General features: G+C 45.4%; 1 protein-coding gene across 9 annotated transcripts in view; it reads left to right on the forward strand.

The window, feature by feature from the left end:
* Positions 1-21,358, forward strand: part of shank3a (SH3 and multiple ankyrin repeat domains 3a) — a 1,267,872-nt gene that overhangs the window by 663,020 nt on the left and 583,494 nt on the right. The gene's annotated exons all lie outside the window — the stretch shown is intronic.

Below are 21,358 nucleotides of genomic sequence, written 5' to 3' on the forward strand. Positions count from 1 at the left end.
TCATAGTTTGTCTGAGTTTTGTTATATGAAAATAAACTAAGGCAAAGTATAATACTTTCCAGATTTAGATATTTTCATTTAATAATGAGTGTAAAAAGTAATAATTATGGCCATTTAATGGTTTCTGTAATATGATGAGGGAGATTAATACTACAGCTCAATATTCTTTTATAATATCTTGTAGAAGAGTATTAATTAGTGCCGCTCAGTATTCTCTATAGTATGATTTGGGATTACAGCTATATAATCACCCTGTAGAAATATAATAATTTTGACACCTCTGTTTTCTGTGTAATTCAGTTAGGAGAGTAATTATTGTAGCAGCTTTATCCTCCTTGTAATATTGAAATTAATAACTGCTGTAGTTTCTAGAAACATTTGATTCATTTTGCAGAATGTGATATTGCTGTGCCAGTCAGAATTTATTGTTTTTCCTCTTGAAATCTATTGATGAATTGCTACCTTAAATTGCAATAGTTAAGAAGTGAAATGAGAGAGAAATAGAATCGGTGTTACACACCCACTCCCTACCATCTTCCTGGCTAATGTACAGTGTCCGGAAAATAAAACTGAAGACATCAGAGCAAGATTGTAGAAAGAGAGTGAGAGATATGTTACTGGTTTCCCCAGCCTGAAGCTTTCTATACGGGAACAAGCTCAAATGTGGTCGCTGTTGATTCATTAGAAACACTTTGGTCAAATTCTGTCTTGATGTCAAAATAGTTAAGCTCTTATTAATTCACCTTTTTGTCTGTCTGTGGACAATGGTTGCAATGAAGTCTGCAGTGCACTGATCCTGGTAAACTGGCCGCTGCAGTATTGTTGATGCTACGTGAGTAGTCCGATGGTGCTAGTGTGTGGGATGGGATGAAACGTAGGGCTGATGTGAGTCAAATTTGACTTATTTGTTTTATAGACAGGTTATACTTACAGCACTGTAGCATAGTTGTTAACATAATGAATCACATTAAGGTCAGTGTTCAATTTCCATCGCCATTTGTAAAATGCTTGTCCATTCTCCCCATAACCATGTAGAGCTCTGGTTTCACAGGTTAGGGTTAGTAAATTTGTGGGCATGCAATGTCGGTGCTGGAAGTGTAGTGACACTTGTGGGCTACCTCTGACCCATTCTTGGACTGTGCTGGTTGTTAACGTATTTCACTGCATGCTTTGATGTTTCAATATACATGTGACAAATACAGCTCATCTTTAATCTTTACTGCTTTCTGTTCTAGCTGTACTAAACCAATTAGTGATGTGACTAGTTCTGGAGCATGCCTTTAGCATGGTAGCTCGGATGTCTTAGGTGCTCATTACATTTGTTATTCCAGTAGTCAGCTATTTCCTAACACATAGAACAAACCGATTTGGCTGAAGACAGGTTTTTTGATGGTAGACATATCTGTAACAGACCAAAATTGATCACCTGCAAAGCATTTCTGAGTATTAATACTTCACCTTATTGCTTCCATTCACATGGCAAGATGACAGTAGAGAGTCACGACTCTTTATGTGCAGCTCCCAGGGGAAATATAAGATTCTGTCACTGTCTTAAAGAGTTTGTACATCCTCCCTGTGACTGTGTGTGTTTCCTCTGGGTGCTCTGGTTTCCTCCCACAGCCCAAAAATGTAAGGGTACCGGTTAGGGTTGGCAGGTTAATTGGGTGTAATTGGGCAGCATGGGCTCATTAGGCCAAAAAGGACTGTTACTGTGCTGTATCTCGAAATAAAATTTAGAATATAAATATTTCCATTTAGAACTACAACAGCTGAAATCCACAGTCACAATCATAAGTACTTCAGTAAGCAACGTTGTTTCAAGGCATTTTAGAAAAATCTATCTGTCTACGAAATCATTGGAGTTCGGGTTGCAGGCCACCAAGTAGTGAGCACAGCTCCATTTATTAATGAAGCATGGGTGCCAGGTTGGGCTGCTGGTCAAACTGAGACGCAGAGCCCTGAGGCCTCCACTCCCTACCACCCTCCTGGCTAATGTACAGTCTCTGGAAAGTAAAACTGAAGACATCAGGGCAAGATTTTAGAACCAGATGGGCATCTCCACTTTCCCCTTTTGGGGTTCTTTTGTAGACCCTGACCTGGAGTTACACGCTGACTATGGTTCTTTGTGGGAATGAGACTCGCTCTCAGGGTTCCATAACTGACCGTTGGTCGGCACACCAAAGGCTCGGCCTACGAGTCCGGCTTGAATTCAGAAGCCTAGGTTCTTGGTGTTGTAATGTGAGTATTATTAAAAGTAAGTTAATACTAATCGGGAAGCTGTTGGTAACAAGAGGCAGGATCTGGGGTTGGCGGGGTCTTTACTTCCGCTCTTTTTACCCCCAGTATGCATTGTATATAGTTCCTCCACCCAGGCCGCACGAGGTACCTGGAAGCCTCTGTGTTGTAAATATCATTTGCCGTCCCAGATAAAGATGCTTTTTTGGCCATCAAGTTGTCGAGTGGTCTTTTTGTAAAGTGAAAGTTACCACATATTTTTGGCGATGAGGTAAACTGGTTTTGTGGACGGGTAGGCCCCGTTTTCGATCAGGAGCTGTAAGCGGGCGAGGAGCCTCATGTTCGGATGGCGACGTTCTGAATGGTCGGTGTGTTCGATGAGCAAATTGAGGTGTGGCCGGAGTACAAGGACAGGTTGGGCCACTTTTTCTGTGCTAATGGAATTACTGAGGAGGCTAAGAAGCGCTCTATTCTCCTGAGTGTGTGTGGGGCACAGACATACAAGCTGATTCGGAACTCAGCTACACCATGGAAACCAGGTGAAATTCCATCGACGAACTGGTCCAGCTCATGGGGAACCACCACAATCCGAAGCCTTTGGTGATAGTTCAACGGTTCAAGTTTCACAGCCAAGTCCGGAAGCCAGGTCAGTCTGTGGGCAATTTTGTGGCCGAGCTTCGGCAGCTGTCGGAGCATTGCGATTTTGGAGCTGTGTTGGATGACATGCTCTGTGACAGATTAGTATGTGGCATTAATAATGCCGCCGTACAACACCGCTTGTTGGGGGAAACCCCACCATTGACTTTCAAGACAGCCCTAGAGATTGCTCAAGGCATGGAGTCGGCTGCTAATAATGCCAAGGATATACAGAAAGGATATGGGGGGTCGCAGTCGACAGCAGTGCTCCAAGTTAGGAGGGAGACTGGTAAACAGGCAAAGCGAGTGGAATGTTTGCGGTGTGGAGGAACACACTATGCAAATGTTTGTAAATTCAAAGATACTGTCTGCCATGCTTGTAGCAAAAAGGGACATTTAGTTGCAGGAGCGTAAAGGGTGAGGTTAAGCCTGGGCAGGGGAAAGCTCAGCAGACTCAGGCAGCCACACACCACCTAGGGGAAGCAGACGAGGAGGCAGCGTGTGCCTACAACATGTTTGGGGTGGAAACAGATGAGGGACCACCTGAACCATATTATGCCACCACCTGAACCATATTACGCCACAGTCACTGTCAAGGGAAAGGACATTAAGTTTGAGATTGATTCAGGGGCTACTGCATCGGTCATTAGTGAAGAGACCTACAGGAGGACACGGGGATCCAACCTGCCTCCCATCAGACCATCTAAGCTCCAACTCAGGACCTATACGGGGCAGCCCATACCTCATTTAGAGGTGTTATCTGTGGATATTTTGGCCGGGGGCCAGAAGGCTGATGCCAGGCTGGTGATAGCTACGAGCAGGGGGCCCAGTCTTTTGGGCCGCGATTGGCTTCACAAAATCCGGCTCAACTGGCATGAAATTAAGTATGCACGCACGACGGAGGACATTCTGCAGCGGTACAGTGACGTTTTCAGGGACGAGCTGGGCACACTGAGGGCGTGACCGTGAAACTCCGTGTCGACCCTGAGGCCACACCACGTTTTTTAAGCCCAGGTCGGTGCCCTATGCCACGAAAGGCAAAGTCGAGGCGGAGCTGGTACATTACAGGGTCTGGGCATCATTGAGCATGTCCAGTTTTCAAGGTGGGCGGCTCCTATTGTTCCAGTTTTGAAGGCAGATAAAACGGTGAGGATATGTGGGGACTACAAGCTTACGGTGAATCAGGTCTCTAAACTGGAGGAGTACCCATTGCGATGGGTGGATGACCTGTTTGCGACCCTGTCGGGGTAAGCTGTTCACAAAGCTGGACATGAGCCACGCCTACCAACAGCTGCTGCTCGACGAGGATTCAAAGGAGTACGTCACCATCAATACGCACAAGGGATTATTCAAATACAGTCGCTCGATGTTTGGAGTGGCGTCTAGCCCCGCCATCTTCCAAAGGATGCTGCAGGGGATTCCGCAAGTAGCAGTGTTACTTGATGATATTTTGATCACAGGAGCCACGGAGGGGGAGCATCTGGCTAACTTACAACAGGTGCTGAAGAGACTCTCAGATGCAGGGCTGTGGTTGAAACGCAGAAAATGTGTGTTCCTGGCTCTGAGTGTGACCTACCTGGGACCAAGATTACAGCTGAGGGGCTTGGCCCAGTGGAGGACAAAGTGAGAGCTATCAAGGAGGCCTCAAGCCCCAAGAACATCACTGAACTCAGATCATTTTTGGGCATGGTGAATTATTATGGCAAGTTTCTTCCGGACCTCTCAAAGGTTTTGGCTCCATTGTATAAGCTGCTTCACAATGACATTAAGTGGCGGTGGGGTGAAGAGCAGGAGGAAGCTTTCAAGAAAGTGAAAGAACTCCTGCACTCAGCGAAGCTGCTCGTTCACTATGACCCCGACAAGGAGATCACCCTTTCATGCGACGTTTTGCCTTATGGAGTCGGGGCATTTCTCTCACATGTAATGGAGGACCGTTCAGAGAAGCCTATTGGTTTTGCTTCACATACATCACATTCGGACGGTCTCTTTCCACCCAGCCTCAAATGGTTTGGCTGAGCGGGCTGTTCAGACAGTGAAGGAAGGCCTGAAGCGGATGACAGGGGACTCTCTTAGTACCTGGCTTTCACGTTTCCTGTTTAAATACTGCCTCACTCCACAGACATGGAGTTTCCAATGGTGAGACAGACGACTGGGGAAGCATGTCCACTAGTGACTTTGCCAGAGGGAGGCACACTGGCAGAGGGGGCAGAGTCCCCTGAAGAGGATGTACATTCTCACATGGACACTCATGTCGCCAACACTAGACCCACCCAAAACATCCTCACCAGCGGTGCCTGCTGGGTCACCGGGGGTAGTGCGTAGATCGCAGCGCCCTCGCAAACCTCCTGACAGACTGAATCTTTGATTGGATAGTTACTTTTGTTGTTAGATTGAATGTTGAATTTGCCATGTTTTTTACATGTTTTTGTGTTGGTAACCTGTTGCCACTGTTATTATTTCCCAGTTCTATATTTGGGGAATGTTGGATTTTAAAGGGGGAGAAATGTTGTAATGTGAGTATTATTAAAAGTAATTTAATACTAATCGGGAAGCTGTTGGTAACAAGAGGCAGGATCTGGGGTTGGCGGGGTCTTTACTTCTGCTCTTTTTACCCCCAGTATGCATTGTATATAGTTCCTCCACCCAGGCCGCACGAGGTACCTGGAAGCCTCTGTATTGTAAATATCATTTTCCGTCCCAGATAAAGATGCTCTTTTGGCCATCAAGTTGTCGACTGGTCTTTTTGTAAAGTAGAAGTTACCACACCTGGGGCTCCCCACCATTGTCCCCGTGCTGAAGAGGTCTTCAGTGTCCTGCCTAAATGACTGTCATCCCGTTGCACTCACATCCATCATCATGAAGTGTTTTGAGAGGCTCGTCATGAGGCATATCAAGACCCTGCTGCCCCCCTCACTGGACGACGCCATTGCCACCACCCTCCACCTGGCCCTAACCCACCTGGACAAAAAAGACACATACGTTCGGATGCTGTTCATAGACTTCAGTTCAGCATTCAACACAATCATTCCTCAGCACCCGATTGGAAAGCTGAGCCTACTGGGTCTGAACACCTCCCTCTGTAACTGGATCCTAGACTTCCTGACTGGGAGACCTCAGTCAGTCTGGATCAGGAGCAGCATCTCCAACACCATCACACTGAGCACAGGGGCTCCCCAGGGCTGTGTGCTCACTCCACTGCTGTTCACTCTGCTGACCAATGACTGTGCTGCATTACACAGCTCGAACCACATCATTAAGTTCACCGATAACACGACCGTGGTGGGTCTCATCAGCAAGAACAACCAGTCAGCTTACAGAGAGGAGGTGCAGCGGCTAACAGACTGGTGCAGAGCCAACAACCTGTCTCTGAATGTGAACAAAACAAAAGAGATGGTTGTTGACTTCAGGAGGGCACGGAGCGACCACTCCCCACTGAACATCGATGGCTCCTCAGTAGAGATGTTAAGAGCACCAAATTTCTTGGTATTCACCTGGTGGAGAATCTCACCTGGTCCCTCAACACCAGCTCCATAGCAAAGAAAGCCCAGCAGCGTCTCTACTTTCTGCAAAGGTTGAGGAAAGTCCATCTCCCACCCCCCAATCCTCATCACATTCTACAGGGGTTGTATTGAGAGCATCCTGAGCAGCTGCATCACTGCCTGGTTTGGAAATTGCACCATCTTGGAGCGCAAGACCCTGCAGCGGATAGTGAGGTCAGCTGAGAAGATCATCAGGGTCTCTCTTTCCGCCATTAAGGACATTCACACTACACACTGCATCCACAAAGCAAACAGCATTATGAAGGACCCCACGCACCCCTCATACAAACTCTTCTCCTTCCTGCCGTCTGGGGAAAAGGCACCGAAGCATTCAGGCTCTCACAACCAGACTATATAACAGTTTCTTCCCCCAAGCTATCAGACTCCTCAATACCCAGAGCCTGCACTGACACCTTGCCCTGTTGTCCTGTTTATTATTTATTGTAATGCCTGCACTGTTTTGTGCACTTTATGCAGTCCTGGGTAGGTCTGCAGTCTAGTATAGTTTTTTTCTGTGTTGTTTTTTCTGTAGTTCAGTCTAGTTTTTGTACAGTGTCACGTAACACCATGGTCCTGAAAAAACATCGTCTCATTTTTACTATGTACTGTACCAGCAGTTACGGTCGAAATGACAATAGAAGTGACTTGACTTGACTTGGAGACGGGCAGATCGAGGGTCGGTGCCATGACAGGAGTCAGGGGAGTTAGGATATCTGCTGTGTGCCTGGAGACCCGGGTCTTTGTGATCTTCAGGCACGCACACGATAAAAGCGTCATAATGGACTTTTAACAGTGTAAACCAGAGAGCTGTTTCTTATGTCTCACTGCTCACTGGGAAACCTCTTTCTTGCTTATTAGGGAGAGAGGGAGCCTGCGGTAAGTTGAATACTGGGTGAAATACAAAGTGTTCAGTGTAACTGCAAGTCTGTATCTTTGCTGTTGCTTTGCTCACGCTTGAGTGCTGAGTGGCAGTGCCAATGCTTTCTTTTGCCAGCAGGAGGGGGGGATTTTTGCTCACTGCCACCTTACACACAGGAGCGGGGAGCTGGGGGAGACTTTGGGGTTCTAACATTTAACTGTCCTTCATTCTTTGGGGCACTCCTGTGTTTTCGTGGATGTTTGTGAAGAAAAAGCATTTCAGGATGTATATTCTATACATTCTCTGACATTAAATTGTACCTTTGAACCTTTGATCAGGAACTGCTCAGATCTCTGCTTCAGAGACATGGCTCAGCCCCCAGCACTCCAAACACAAAAGCCTGAAGCCTGATGGCTTCACCTTCCACTGCATGAACTGGACAGCAGCATCAGGTAAAGGCAAAGATGGCATTGGTTCATGATTAGCTCACTGTAGTGCACAGACATAGCAGTTCTCAGTCATTGCTCCCTCTGTCTGAAATGTCTGGCAGCCAGGTATTGACCATCCTATCTGCCGGGAGAGTTTTCCATCATTATCCTAGTTGCAGAGTATATCCTGTCCCTGGCTAACATGTTGGAGGAGCTGACCCCTGGACCAAGAGTCATGAGTCAGCACTCCATGATGCCTGCCTGCTCAATGTGGGGAAGTTCAACTTGAGCAGCTTGAAGAATTCTCTGACAAACTACCAACAAACTGTTAGCTGTGGAACCCGAGAAGCCAGCACGCTTGATCACTTCTACACCACCACCGAGTAAACCTACTGAGGCCACGCTTGGCAAGTCTGATCACCTGGCTATACCTCTACTCCCGGCGTACAAGCAGAGACTAAAGATCGCAGTAACATTAGTGAGGATTCTGAAGCTGTGGTCAAGGGAGGCAGGGGAACGCTTACAGGACTGCTTTGAATCAGTGGACTAAAACATAAAGAGGGATTCATCTGCGGAATTGAACTAGTATACCAAGGTCATCACCAACTTCATCAGGACTCGTGTGAGTGAGTGTGTATCCTTGACAACATTCTGGACTTACCCAAATCCAAAGTTGTGGATGAATTAGGAAACTCACAGTCTGCTGAGGATAGATCTGTGGCATACACGGCTGTTGATCTGGAACTCTTCAAGAAGTCCAGGTATGACCTACAGAAGGCTATGGTAAAGCAATTCTGAGTGAAGTTGGAGGTGCGATCTGATTGGAAGCACATTAAACTTAGCAGGGTTTGTTTGCTATTACGCCCAATAAGATGTAATTCCGGCGGCCAAGTCAGCAGCGGGATCAGGCCAAGGCGATGAGGTTTCTCGCAGGTCAGCGACACTAGTTTAAGAAGAGAGCTTTGCGGGTATTAGGCTCATTCCAACGGCCCAGTCAGCGGCAGGAGCAGGCCACAACGATGAGGTTCTCGCAGGTCCGCGATGCTTTGCGGCCATCGTGCTTTGGCTGAAAGGAGGCGTTGGCTCTGGGAAAGTTTCTGTTAAGGTTTCCTTTATTTTCTTTTCCGGTACCTAGAGTAGTGAACGGCCGTGGTGTGTTCTTCATGCCGGATGTTGGAATCCTGGGAAAGCCAGAGTCCCCAGGGAGCTACATCTGTGTGAAGTGCATCGCTGCAGCTCCTTGAAGACCGTCTTAGCGATCTGGAGCAGCAGCTGGATGACCCATGGCTTGTACCCGAGAGTGAGGAGATCATTAATCAGAGTTACAGGGATGTTATCTCCCCTAAATTGAAGGGGGTGAGTAGCTGGGTGACTGTCAGGAGAAATGTTAATGTGAATAGGCAGTTACCACAAAGCACTCCTGTGGCCATTCCCCTCAATAATACATATACCATTTTGGATACTTTTGTGGGCGATGACCTCCAGGGGGAATAACACGGAGACCAAGTTACTGGCACTGAGCATGGGTCTGTGGTGCAGAAGAGGAGGTAGAAGAGGAGAGCAGTAGTGACAGGGGACTGAATAGTGAGGGGAGCAGACAGGAGATTCTGTGGACATGAACGGGACACCCTGATGGTAATTTGCCTGCCAGGTGCCAAGGTCAGGGATGTCTTAATTGTGTCCATAGTATTTTGGAGGGGTAGGGAGAGCAGCCAGATATCTTGGTACATCTTGGTACCAATGACATAGGATGGAAAAGCAAAGAGGTCCTGAAAAGAGAATTTAGAGAGCTGGGCAGAAAGCTGAGAAGCAGAACCTCCAGGGTGGTAATTTCTGGATTGCTACCTGCCAGTGAGAGTAGAAACAGGATAATTTGGCAGATTCATGCGTGGCTGAGAAGCTCGTGCAGGGGCAGGACTTCAGGTTCTTGGATCATTGGGATCACTTCTGGGGGAAGGTATGCCCTGTACAAAATTGACGAGTTGTACCTGAGTTGTATTCTCATAGGCTGGTTTGTTAGAGCTGTTGGGAGGGTTTAAACTAATTTGGCATGGGTGTGGGAGCCAGAGTGAAGGGACCCAGGACAGGACAGATTGTAAAAAGGCAAGTATAGTGTGCAGTCTGACTGTCAGAAAGGGCAGGCAGATGACAGGAGAAAATTGCAACCATCATGGTGAGTATCAGTGCATTCGGGATGCAGTGTTATATCATAATGCACAGAGCAGAGGAAATAAGGTGGATGATCTTGTTGCACTATTGCAGATTGTTAGGTGTGATGTTGTAGCCATCACTGAATCGTTGCTGAAGGATGATTGCAAATGGGAGCTGAATGTTCAAGGTTACACACTGTATCAGAGGGATAGGAAGGTAGGCATAGGGGTTGGTGTGGCTCTGTTGGTAAAGAATGGCATCAAATCAGTAGAAAGAGGTGACATAGGATAGAAGATGTTGAATCTTTGTGGTTTGAGTTAAGAAACTGAAAGAGTAAATGGACCCTGATGGCAGTTATATACAGGCCTCCTAACAGTTAGCTGGGAAGTAGACCACAGATTATAATGGGAAGAAGAAAGGGTAAGTCAAGATCATCAGGCAAGAGGGCAGAATTAGGCCATTCAGCACATTGAGTCCGCTCTGCCATTTCACCATGGCTTATCCCAGATTCCACTCAATCCCATACACTTGCCTTTGCGCCATATCATTTGATGCCCTGCCAATCAAATGATATGGCAACTTCCACTTTATGTACACCCATGGACATAGCCTCCACTGCAGTCTGTAGCAAATTCCACAGATTCACTACTCTCTGCAAAAAAATTTCTCCTTACCTCTGTTCTAAAAAGGTTGCCCCTCAATTTTGAGGCTGTGCCCTCTAGATCTGGATACCCCCACCATAGGAAACATCCTTTGCACATCCACCTTATCTAGTCCTTTCAACATTCAGTAGGTCTCCATGAGATCCCCTGCATTCTTTTAAATTCCAGTGAGTAGAAGCCCAAAGCTGCCAAACATTCCTCATATGTTAACCCCTTCAAAATCATCCTCATGAACCTCCTCTCCAATGACAACACATCCTTTCTGAGATGTGGGGCAAAAAGCCCTTGGCAGTATTCCAAGGGCAGCCTGACTAGTCTTATAAAATTCCAGCATTTTCTTCTTGCTTTTATATTTTATTCCCTTGAAATGAAGTCTTCTTTACCACAGAGTCAACCTGTAAATTAACCTTCTGGGAGTCTTGCATGAGAACTTCAGCACTTCTGAAATTTGAACCTTCTCCCCATTTGAACCCTTCATCACCCAGGGCATGTCCCTTTCTCACTGTTACCATCAGGTAGGAGATACAAAAGCTTGAAGGCACACTCTCAGCAATTCAGGAACAGCTTCTTCCCCTCTGCCATTTGATTCCTGAAAGAACTTTGAAGCTTTGGACACTACCTCACTTTTTTAATGTACAGTATTTCTGTTTTTGCACATATTTAATAATCTATTCAATGTGTGTAATCTACTTGATTATTTATTATTATGTTTTATTTTATTTGTGATTACTGTTTTTTTTCTGTCTCCGCTACATTATGTATTGCATTGAACTGCTGCTGCTAAGTTAACAAATTTCACATCACATGCCAGTGATAATAAACCTGATTCTGATTCTGATTTAGATAATAGTCCTCACTGTTGTTCCTTTTACCAAGATGCATGATCATACATTTCCTAACACTGTATTCCATCTGCCACTTTTTTGCCCTTTCCTCCAATTTGTCTAAGTCCTGCTGCAATCACATTGCTTCCTCAGCACTACCTACTCCTTCACCTGTCTTCATATCATCCATAAAGTCATCAATTCCATTATCCCAATCACTGTCAAACAATGTAAAAAGTAGTGGTCCCAATACTGACCCCTGAGGAGTCAGTAAAGGCCCCTGCCTCCTGCCTTTTAGCCATTCCTCTATCCATGCCTCTATCTTTTCTGTAACAGAAATTCAAGTATCCAAAAGGGCAATGTGATGATAATCATTGGAAATTTTAACATGTTGGTTGTTTGGGAAATTATGGTTGATAATGGATCACAAGAGAGTGAATCTCTTGAATGCCTACCAGATGGCTTTTTAGAGCAGTTTGTCATTGAGCCCACCAGGGGATCAGCTACACTGGATTAGGTGTTATGTAATGAACCAGAGGGGACTAGGGAGCTTAAGGTAAAAGAATCTTTAGGAACCAGTAATCACTACAAGATTAAGTTCAACTTGAAATTTGATAGGGAGAAAGTAAAGTCTGACATAGCAGTATTTCATTGGAGTAAAGGAAATTACAGTGGCAAGAGAAATGATTTGTCTAAAGTAAATCGGAAGGAGATGCTGGCAGCAATGACAGCAGAGCAGCAATGGCATGAATTTCTGGGAAAAATGAGGAAGGTGCACGATTGCTGTATTCCAGAAACAACAAAAAAAAATACTCAAATGGCAAAGTAGTATAACCATGGCTGGCAAGAGAAGTCAAAGCTAATGTAACAGCAAAAGCAAGAACACACAGTAAAACAAAAATTAGCAGGAAGGTAAAGGATTGTGAAGTTTTGAAAAGCCTACAGAGAGCAACTACAAGAATCATTAGGAGGGAAAAGATAAAATATGAAAGCAAGATAGCAAACAATATCAACGTGGATAGTGAAAGCTTTATCAAGTATGTAAAAAATAAAAGAGGGATGAGAGTGGATATAGGATCACTAGAAAATGAGGCAGGAGAAATAATAACAGGGAACGAGGAGATGACTGATGAACTAAATGAGTATTTTGCATCAATATTCTCTGTGGAAGACACTAGCAGTGTGGCAGATATTATAACCATATAACAATCACAGCACGGAAACAGGCCATCTTGGCCCTCCTAGTCCGTGCCGAACCCTTAATCTCACCTAGTCCCACCTACCTGCACTCAGCCCATAACCCTCCACTCCTTTCCTGTCCATATACCTATCCAATTTTACCTTAAATGACACAACTGAACTGGCCTCTACTATATTGATGTGTGAGGGAAGAGAAGTGAGTGCAGTTACTATTATATGGGAGAAGGTGTTCAAAAAGCTGAAAGACCTAAGGGTACATAAGTCACGCAGACCAGATGAACTGCACCCTAGGATTCTGAAAAAGGTAATGGTAGGGATTATGGAGACATTAGTAATGATCTTTCAAAGTCATTGGACCCTGGCATGGTGCCAGAGGACTGGAAAAATGTAAATATCACTCTATTCTTCAAGAAAGAAGGAAGCCAGTAGAAAGGAAATTTTAGACCAGATAGCCTGACCTCAGTGGTTGGGAAGATGTTGGAGTCAATTGTTAAAGATGACATTATGGAGTACTTGGTGACACAGGACAAGATTGGACAAAATCAGCATGGATTCCTTCAGGGAAAATCTTACCTGATGAACTTGTTGGAATTCTTTGAACCCATGGTATTACAAGAAATTTACTGGCATGGTTAGTGCATTGCCTGACTGGTAGGAGGCAGCAAGTGGGTATGAAAGGATCCTTCTCTGGTTGGCTGCCAGTGACTGGTGGTGTTCCACAGGGGTCAGTTTTGGGACCACTTCTTTTTATGCTGTGTGTCAGTGATGGAATAGATGGCCTTGTTGCCATGTTTGCAGATGTCATGAAGATTGGTGGAGGGGCAGGTAGTGTTGAGGAAACAGGAAGGCTACAGAAGGATTTTGCCAGATTAGGAGAAAGGGAAAGTGGCAAATGAAATACAATGTTGGAAAATGCATGGTCATGCACTTTGGTAGTAGAAATAAATGTGCAGACTATTTTCTAACAGAGAGGACAATAAAGCAGCGGGAGAGCACCTAAGGATTTCCAGCGGGAAGACATTTTGAGTTCTCGGGGGAAGAGAGAGGCCAGACTGCGCAGGCACATGGCTTCAGCCAGTTGAGGGCAAACAGTTTGAAAACAAGGAGGCCATATCCAGCGGGCAGCGTTGGGAGTGGGCAGCGGAGTGAGAGGCAGCAGAGTGAAAGGGCTTTGGCTCAACGGACTTCGGCGGTAATGGGATGAGGCGAGGCAGTTGTTGATCGCAAAAGGAGGTAGTATGTGTGTGAGGTTGGTTTTCTGTGGTCGGTGTCAGATGTGGGAGGTCCTGGAGTCTCCCGGCGTCCCAGATGGCCACATCTGCACCCGGTGCATCGAGATGCAACTCCTAATGGACCGTGTTAGGGAACTGGAGCTGCAGCTCAATGACCTTCGTCTGGTCAGGGAGAGTGAGGAGGTGATAGAGAGGAATTACAGGCAGGTGGTCACTCCGGAGCCACAGGGGATAGAGAAATGGGTCACAGTCAGGAGAGGGAAGGGGAAGAGTCAGGTACTAGAGAGTACCCCTGTGGCAGTACCCCTTGACAATAAGTACTCTTCTTTCAGTACCATTGGGGGGACAGCCTACCTGGAGGAAGCGACAGTGGCCGTGCCTCTGGCACAGAGTCTGGCCCTGTGGCTCAGAAGGGTAGGGAAAGGAAGAGGAAGGCAGTAGTGATAGGGGACTCTATAGTCAGGGGGTTAGACAGGCAATTCTATGGACACAGGAAAGAAACTCAGATTGTAGTTTGCCTCCCAGGTGCCAGGGTCTGGGATGTTTCTGATCGCATCCAAGTTATCCTGCAGTAGGAGGGAGAACAGCCAGAGGTCGTGGTACATATTGGTACCAATGACATAGGTATGAAAAGGGAGGAGGTCCTGAAAGCAGACTAAAGGGAGTTAGGAAGGAAGTTGAAAAGCAGGACCTCAAAGATAGTAATCTCGGGATTACTGCCTGTGCCACGCGACAGTGAGAATAGGAATAGTGGAGGATAAATGCATGGCTGAGGGATTGGAGCAGGGGGCAGGGATTCAGATTTCTGGATCATTGGGACCTCTTTTGGGGTGGGTGTGACCTGTACGAAAAGGACGGGTTGCACTTAAATCCCAGGGGGACCAATATCCTGGCGGGCAGGTTTGATAGTGCTGTTGGGGAGGGTTAAACTAGTTTGGCAGCGGGGTGGGAATCAGAATGTGAGTGCAGGGATTAAAGTAGAAGGACAAGGGCATGATGCTAAGAGTTCTGAGTTGATGAGGAAGGACAGGCAGGGGACAGAACATGATTGTAGCCAGTTAAAGGGGTTGAAATGTGTCTATTTCAATGCTAGGAGTATTAGGAACAAGGAGGATGAATTAGAGTATGGATTAGTACGTGGAACTATGATGTTATGGCTGTTACTGAAACTTGGTTGGAGGAAGGGCGGGACTGGATGATGCAGGTCCCAGGGTTCAGGTGTTTTAAAAGGAATAGGATGGGAGGTAGAAAAGGCGGGGGGAATTGGCATTGCTGGTCATGGATAGTATCACGGCTATTAGAAAGAGAGGACGCTGCAGAGTGAGTGCCCATTGAGTCAGTCTGGGTGGAAGTCAGAAATAGGAAGGGATCAATCACTGTGCTGGGAGTAGTCTATGGGCCCCCTTATAGCCCTCAGGACACTGAGGAGCAGATAAGTAGGCAGATTTTAGAATGGTGCACAAAATACAGAGTAGTAGTTATGGGTGATTTCAACTTCCTTCACATTTACTGGGACCTCCTGAGTGCAAGGGGGATAGATGGGGCTGAATTTGTCAGGTGTGTTCTAGAATGATTCCTGACACAGTAGGTGGACCGGCCGACGAGAGGAGAGGCTATACTGGATCTAGTTCTGGGTAATGAACCTGATCAGGTGACAGACCTCTTGGTGGGGGAGCATTTTGGTGAGAGTGACCACAACTCCCTTAGCTTCAGCATAGCTATGGAAAGGGATTTGGAAACAGATGCTCAAAGGGGAAAGCACAGAAGTAATGTGGGAGAAGTTTAGGGACCACTTGTGCTGGGTTCAGGATGGGTTTGTCCCACTGAGGCAAGAAAGAAATGGTAGGAAAAGGGAACTGTGGCTGACGAAACACGTGAGGCAACTCATCAAGAGGAAAAAGGAAGCATATGTTATATATAAGAAGCAGGAAGTAGGAGGGGCTCATGAGAAATATAGGGTAGCCAGGAAGGAGCTAAAGAAAGGACTTAGGAGAGCTCGAAGGGGGCATGAGAAGGCCATGGCATGTAGGATTAAGGAGAACCCCAAGGCGTTCTATGTGTATGTGAAGAACAGGAGGATGATGAGAACAAAGGTGGGACCACTAAACGTTAAAGAGGGCAACATGTGCCTGGAGACGGAGGAGGTTGGGGAGGTCCTAAGTGAATACTTTGCTTCAGTATTCACAAGTGAAAAGGTTGTTGATGAGGGTGAGGTCAAAATACAGGCCTGTGTGCTGGACAATGTGGAGATTACTGAAGAAGAAGTGCTGGATCTTCTTAAAAACATCAAGATTGATAAATCCCCAGAGCCGGTTATGATATATCCCAGGTTGTTGTGGGAATTGAGAGAAGAGATCACAGGAGCATTAGCTATGATCTTTGAATCCTCTTTGGCTGCAGGGGAAGTGCCGGAGGACTGGAGAATGGCAAATGTAGTTCCCTTGTTTAAAAAAAGGGAATAGGGAGAAACTATAGACCAGTGAGTCTTACGTCAGTGGTCTGCAAACTACTGGAAAGGATTCTTAAGGATAGGATCTACGAGCATTTGGAGAAGTACAGACTACTCATGGATAGTCAACATGGCTTTGTGAAGGGAAGATTGTGCCTCACAAGCCTGATTGAGTTTTTTGAAGAGGTAACAAAAGAAATTGATGAGCGTAGGGCAGTGGATGTGGTCTACACGGACTTTAGCAAGGTATTTGACAAGGTCCCTCGTGAGAGACTCATCCAGAAAGTCATGAGGCATGGGATAAGTGGAACCTTGGCTGTTTGGATAAAAAATTGGCTTAAAGGAAGAAAGCAGAGGGTAGTTGTGGAAGGAAAGTATTCTGCCTGGAGGTCGGTGACCATTGGAGTGCCGCAAGGATCTGTCCTGGGACCCCTGCTATTTGTGATTTTTTATAAATGGCCTGGATATAGAGGCAGAAGGATGGGTGAGTAAGTTTGCAGATGACACAAAGGTTGGAGGAGTTGTGGATGGAGCTGTAGGTGGTTGAAGGTTACAAGAGGATATAGACAGGCTGCAGAGTTGGGCAGAAAAATGGCAGATGGAGTTCAAACCGGACAAGTGTGAGGTGATGCATTTTGGAAGGACAAACCAGAAGACTGAGTACAGGATTAATGGTCAGTTTCTTAAGAGTGTGGATGAACAAAGGGACCTTGGGGTTCAAATCCATAAGGTCGCTGCACAGGTTGATAGGGTAGTTAAGAAGGCCTATGGGATGCTGGGCTTCATTAACAGGGGGATTGAGTTCAAGAGTAGAGAGGTCATGTTGCAACACTACAAATCTCTGGTGAGACCACACTTAGAGTATTGTGTTCAATTCTGGTCACCTGATTATAGGAAGGATGTGGAAGCTATGGAGAGGTTGCAGAGGAGATTTACCAGGATGTTGCCTGGATTGGAGAACAAGTCATATGAAGCAAGGTTAGCAGAGCTGGGACTTTTCTTTTTGGAGTGTGGAAGAATGAGAGGGGACTTGACAGAGGTCTACAAGATTACGAGAGGCATAGATAGGGTGGATAGTCAGTATCTGTTTCCCAGGGCACCAATAGCAAACACCAGAGGGCATATGTACAAATTTAAGGGAGGGAAGTTTAGGGGAGACATCAGGGGTAAGTTTTTTACACAAGGGTTGTGAGTGCCTGGAATGACTTGCCAAGGATGGTGGTGGAGGCTTAAACATCAGGGGTATATAAGAGCCTGTTGGACAGGCACATGGATGAAAGAAAAGTAGAGGGTTATGAGGTAGTGTGGGTTTAGTACTTTTTTTTAAGGATTATATGGGTTGGCAGAATGTGGAGGGCTAAAGGGCCTGTACTGTGCTGCAATATTCTATGGTTTTATGGTTCTATAGGAAATCCAAAAATCTGAGATGCAAAGAGACTTGGGAGTCCTTGTACACAACACCCTAAAGGTTAACTTGCAGGTAGAGTCAGTGTTCAGGAAGGCAATTGTAATGTTAGTATTTATTTCTAGAAGTCTAGAATAAACGAGCAGGGATGTGATGCTGAGATTTTATAAGACACTGGTGAGGCCTCAACTTGAATATCGTAAACAGTTTTGGCTCTTCATCGAAGAAAAGATGTGCTGGCAATGGGGAGAGTTCAGAGAAAGTTCACAAGGATGATTGCAGAAATGAAGGGGTTATCATTACAAGGAACACTTGATGGCTCTGCATCTGTAACTTAGAAGGATGAGGAGGGATCTCATTGAAATCTTTTGAATGGTGAAATGCCTACACAGAGTAGATGTGGAAAGGATGTTTCCCATGATGGGGAAGTCTAGGACAAGAGGGCACAGCATCAGAATAGAGGGGCATCCATTTAAAACTGAGATGCAGAGAAATTTCTTTAGCCAGATGGTGGTGAATTTATGGAACTTGTTACCACAGACAGCTATGGAGGCCAGGTCATTGTGTGTAGTTAAAGCAGAGATCGATAGATCCTTGATTGGACATGGCATCAAAGGTTACTGGGAGAAGGCTGGGAGTAGGGTTGAGGAAGGAAAGAAAAGGATCAGCCATTATTGAATGGTGGAGCAGACTCAATGGGCCTAATTCAGCACCTATGTCGTATGATGTTAGGTTACCATAGAACCATAAAGAGCTGTGATGCTTTACTTCTCAATGAACACAATATCTTTTATGTATACTTTGAAAGGGAGATGAAAGCTATATCTGTGTGAATCCCTGCAGCATCTGGTGACCCTGTAATATCTGTCTCAGTGGCTGATATCAAAGTATCTTAAAGAGGGTGAACCCTCAGAAGTTGACAGGTCCAGATGTTGCATCTGGCAGGGCGTTAAAAATTTGTGGGCTGAAGGGCCTAGGTTTTCTATGTTTCTCTGTGTTTACATCTTCAACTTCTCACTGTTGGAGGTTCCCCCCGCTTCAAAAGGGCATCAATCAAACTGGTGCCCAAGAAGAGTTGGGTGACTTCAGCAACGTCGCCCATAGCATTCACATCGAATGTAATAAAATACTTTGAAAGGTTGTTCATGGCTAGAATTATCTCCTGCCTCAGCAAGGACCTGGACCCACTCTAATTTGCCTATTGCCATAGCACCTACACAGATGCAATCTCACTGGCTCTCCACAACAACCATACCTACATCAGGCTGCTCTTTTTGTTTACAATGCTGTGTTCAACACCATCATTCCCTCAGTACTAATCAACAAGCTTCAAAACCTGGACCTTGAAGCCTCCCTTTGCAACAGCATCCTTGACTTCCTCATCTGAGACCATTGTCAATGCAGATTGGAAATAACTGCTCTTCATTGACAATCAACACAAGGATGTCTGCTAAAGCCACAGTTTTACTATATCTATACTCATGACTTTGTGACTAGCTATAGCTCATACACCATCTGTAAATTTGAATCAGAATCAGAATCACCGGCATGTGATGTGAAATTTGTTAACTTAGCAGCAGCAGTTCATTGCAGTACATAATCTAGCAGAGAGAGAAAAATATAATAATAAAATAAAACATAATAAACAAACAAGTAAATCAATTACATATTTTGAATAGATTATTTAAAAATATGCAAAATCAGAAATACTGTATATTAAAAAAGTGAGGTGGTGTCCAAAGCTCCAAATTCCATTTAGGAATCAGATGGCAGAGGGGAAGAAGCTGTTCCTGAATCACTGCGTGTGAGCCTTCAGGCTTCTGTACCTCCTCCTGATGGTAACAGTGAGAAAAGGGCATGCCCTGGGTGCTGGAGGTCTTTAATAATGGATGCTGCCTTTCTGAGACACTGCTTCCTAAAGATGTCCTGGGTACTTTGCAGGCTAGTGCCCAAGATGGAGCTGACTAGATTTACAACCTTCTGCAATTTCTTTTGGTCTTATGCAGTAGCCCCTCCATACCAGACAGTGCTGCAGCCTGTCAGAATGCTGTCCACTGTACAGCTATAGTTTTTGAGCATATTTGTTGACATGCCAAATCACTTCAAACTCCTAATGAAGTATAGCTGCTGTCTTGCCTTCTTTATGACTACATCAGAATGTTGGGACCAGGTTAGATCCTCAGAGATCTTGACACCCAGGAACTTGAAGCTGCTCACTCTCTCCACTTCTGATCCCTCTGTGAGGATTGGTATGAGTTCCTTCGTCTTACCCTTCCTGAAGTCCACAATCAGTTCTTTCATCTTACTGACATTGAGTGCCAGGTTGTTGCTGCAACACCACTGCACTAGTTGGCTTATCTCACTCCTGTACGCCCTCTTGTCAGAAACTCAGATGGTAGTGGCGAAGCATACGGGAGTGTGATAGATTATGTGGTTGAATGTTGTGACAACAACCTTGCACTTTAAGCTAGTGAGACCAAGGAAATAATCATGGACTCCAGGAAGGGGAAATAGAGGGAACACTCACCAGTCCTTACCAGAAATTTGACTCTCAATTTCCAGAGGATTTAGAATCTATGCTTTTAACTGGGCTGTATTGGATCACATAGTTGTCAAGTCTCTGATTAGCTAGTCAGCCATTTAAGTTTTACAGTAACTTCATCTTGCTACCATCCATCCTGCAGATCTTCTCATTGTCCAGCCAGCTTCTGTTAGAAATTCACAATACATGTATTCTCTGCCTTTGAGTTTTATTTTCATTAATGAATCCGCACACCTCTTTCTCAGCTGATTGTTCCAGGCTCCTTTATTTCATGGAAAGATAAACTCAACTATTTTCTTAATAGGGAGCAAATTCAGAAATCTGAGATCCAGAGAGACTTGGGAGCCCTGAAGGTTAACTTACAGGTTGAGTTGGTAGTAAGGAATGCAAATGTAATATTAACATTCAATTCAAGAGGACTAGAATATAAAACCAAGGATGTAATGCGGACTTATAAGGCATTGATCAGCCCACATTTGGAGTTTGTGAGCAGTTGAGGGCTCTACGATACTCTAAGAAATGCATCAGAATCAGATTTAATATCATCAGCACATGTCATGAAATTTGTTAACTTTATAGCAGCAGTACAATAAAATACATGATAAATATTGAGGAAAAACTGAATTACAGTAGGTGTACATATAGACAATAGACAGTAGCTGCAGGAGTAGGCCATTCGGCCCTTCTAGCCAGCACCACCATTCACTGTGATCATGGCTGATCATACAATCAGTACTCCGTTCCTGCCTTCTCCCCATATCCCTTGACTCTATCTAACTCTCTCTTGAATGCATCCAGATACTTGGCCTCCACTGCCTTCTGGAGCAGAGCATTCCACATATCCACCACTCTCTGGGTGAAAAAGTTTTTTGGCATCTCTGTTCTAAATGGCCTACCCCTTATTCTTAAACTGTGGCCTCTAATTCTGGACTCACCCATCAGCGGGAACATGCATCCTGCCTCCAGTGTGTCCAATCCCTTAATAATCTTATATATTTCAATCAGATCCCCTGTCATCCTTCTAAATTCCAGTGTATACAAGCCCAGTCGCTCCAATCTTTCAACATATGACAGTCCCGCCATTCCGGGAATTAACCTTGTGAACCTACGCTGCACTCCCTCAATAGCAAGAATGTCCTTCCTCAAATTTGGAGACCAAAACTGCACACAATACTCCAGGTGGGGTCTCACCAGGG

This window comes from Hypanus sabinus, chromosome 13, assembly GCF_030144855.1.
Source record: "Hypanus sabinus isolate sHypSab1 chromosome 13, sHypSab1.hap1, whole genome shotgun sequence".
In the NCBI taxonomy this organism is placed as follows: domain Eukaryota; kingdom Metazoa; phylum Chordata; class Chondrichthyes; order Myliobatiformes; family Dasyatidae; genus Hypanus; species Hypanus sabinus.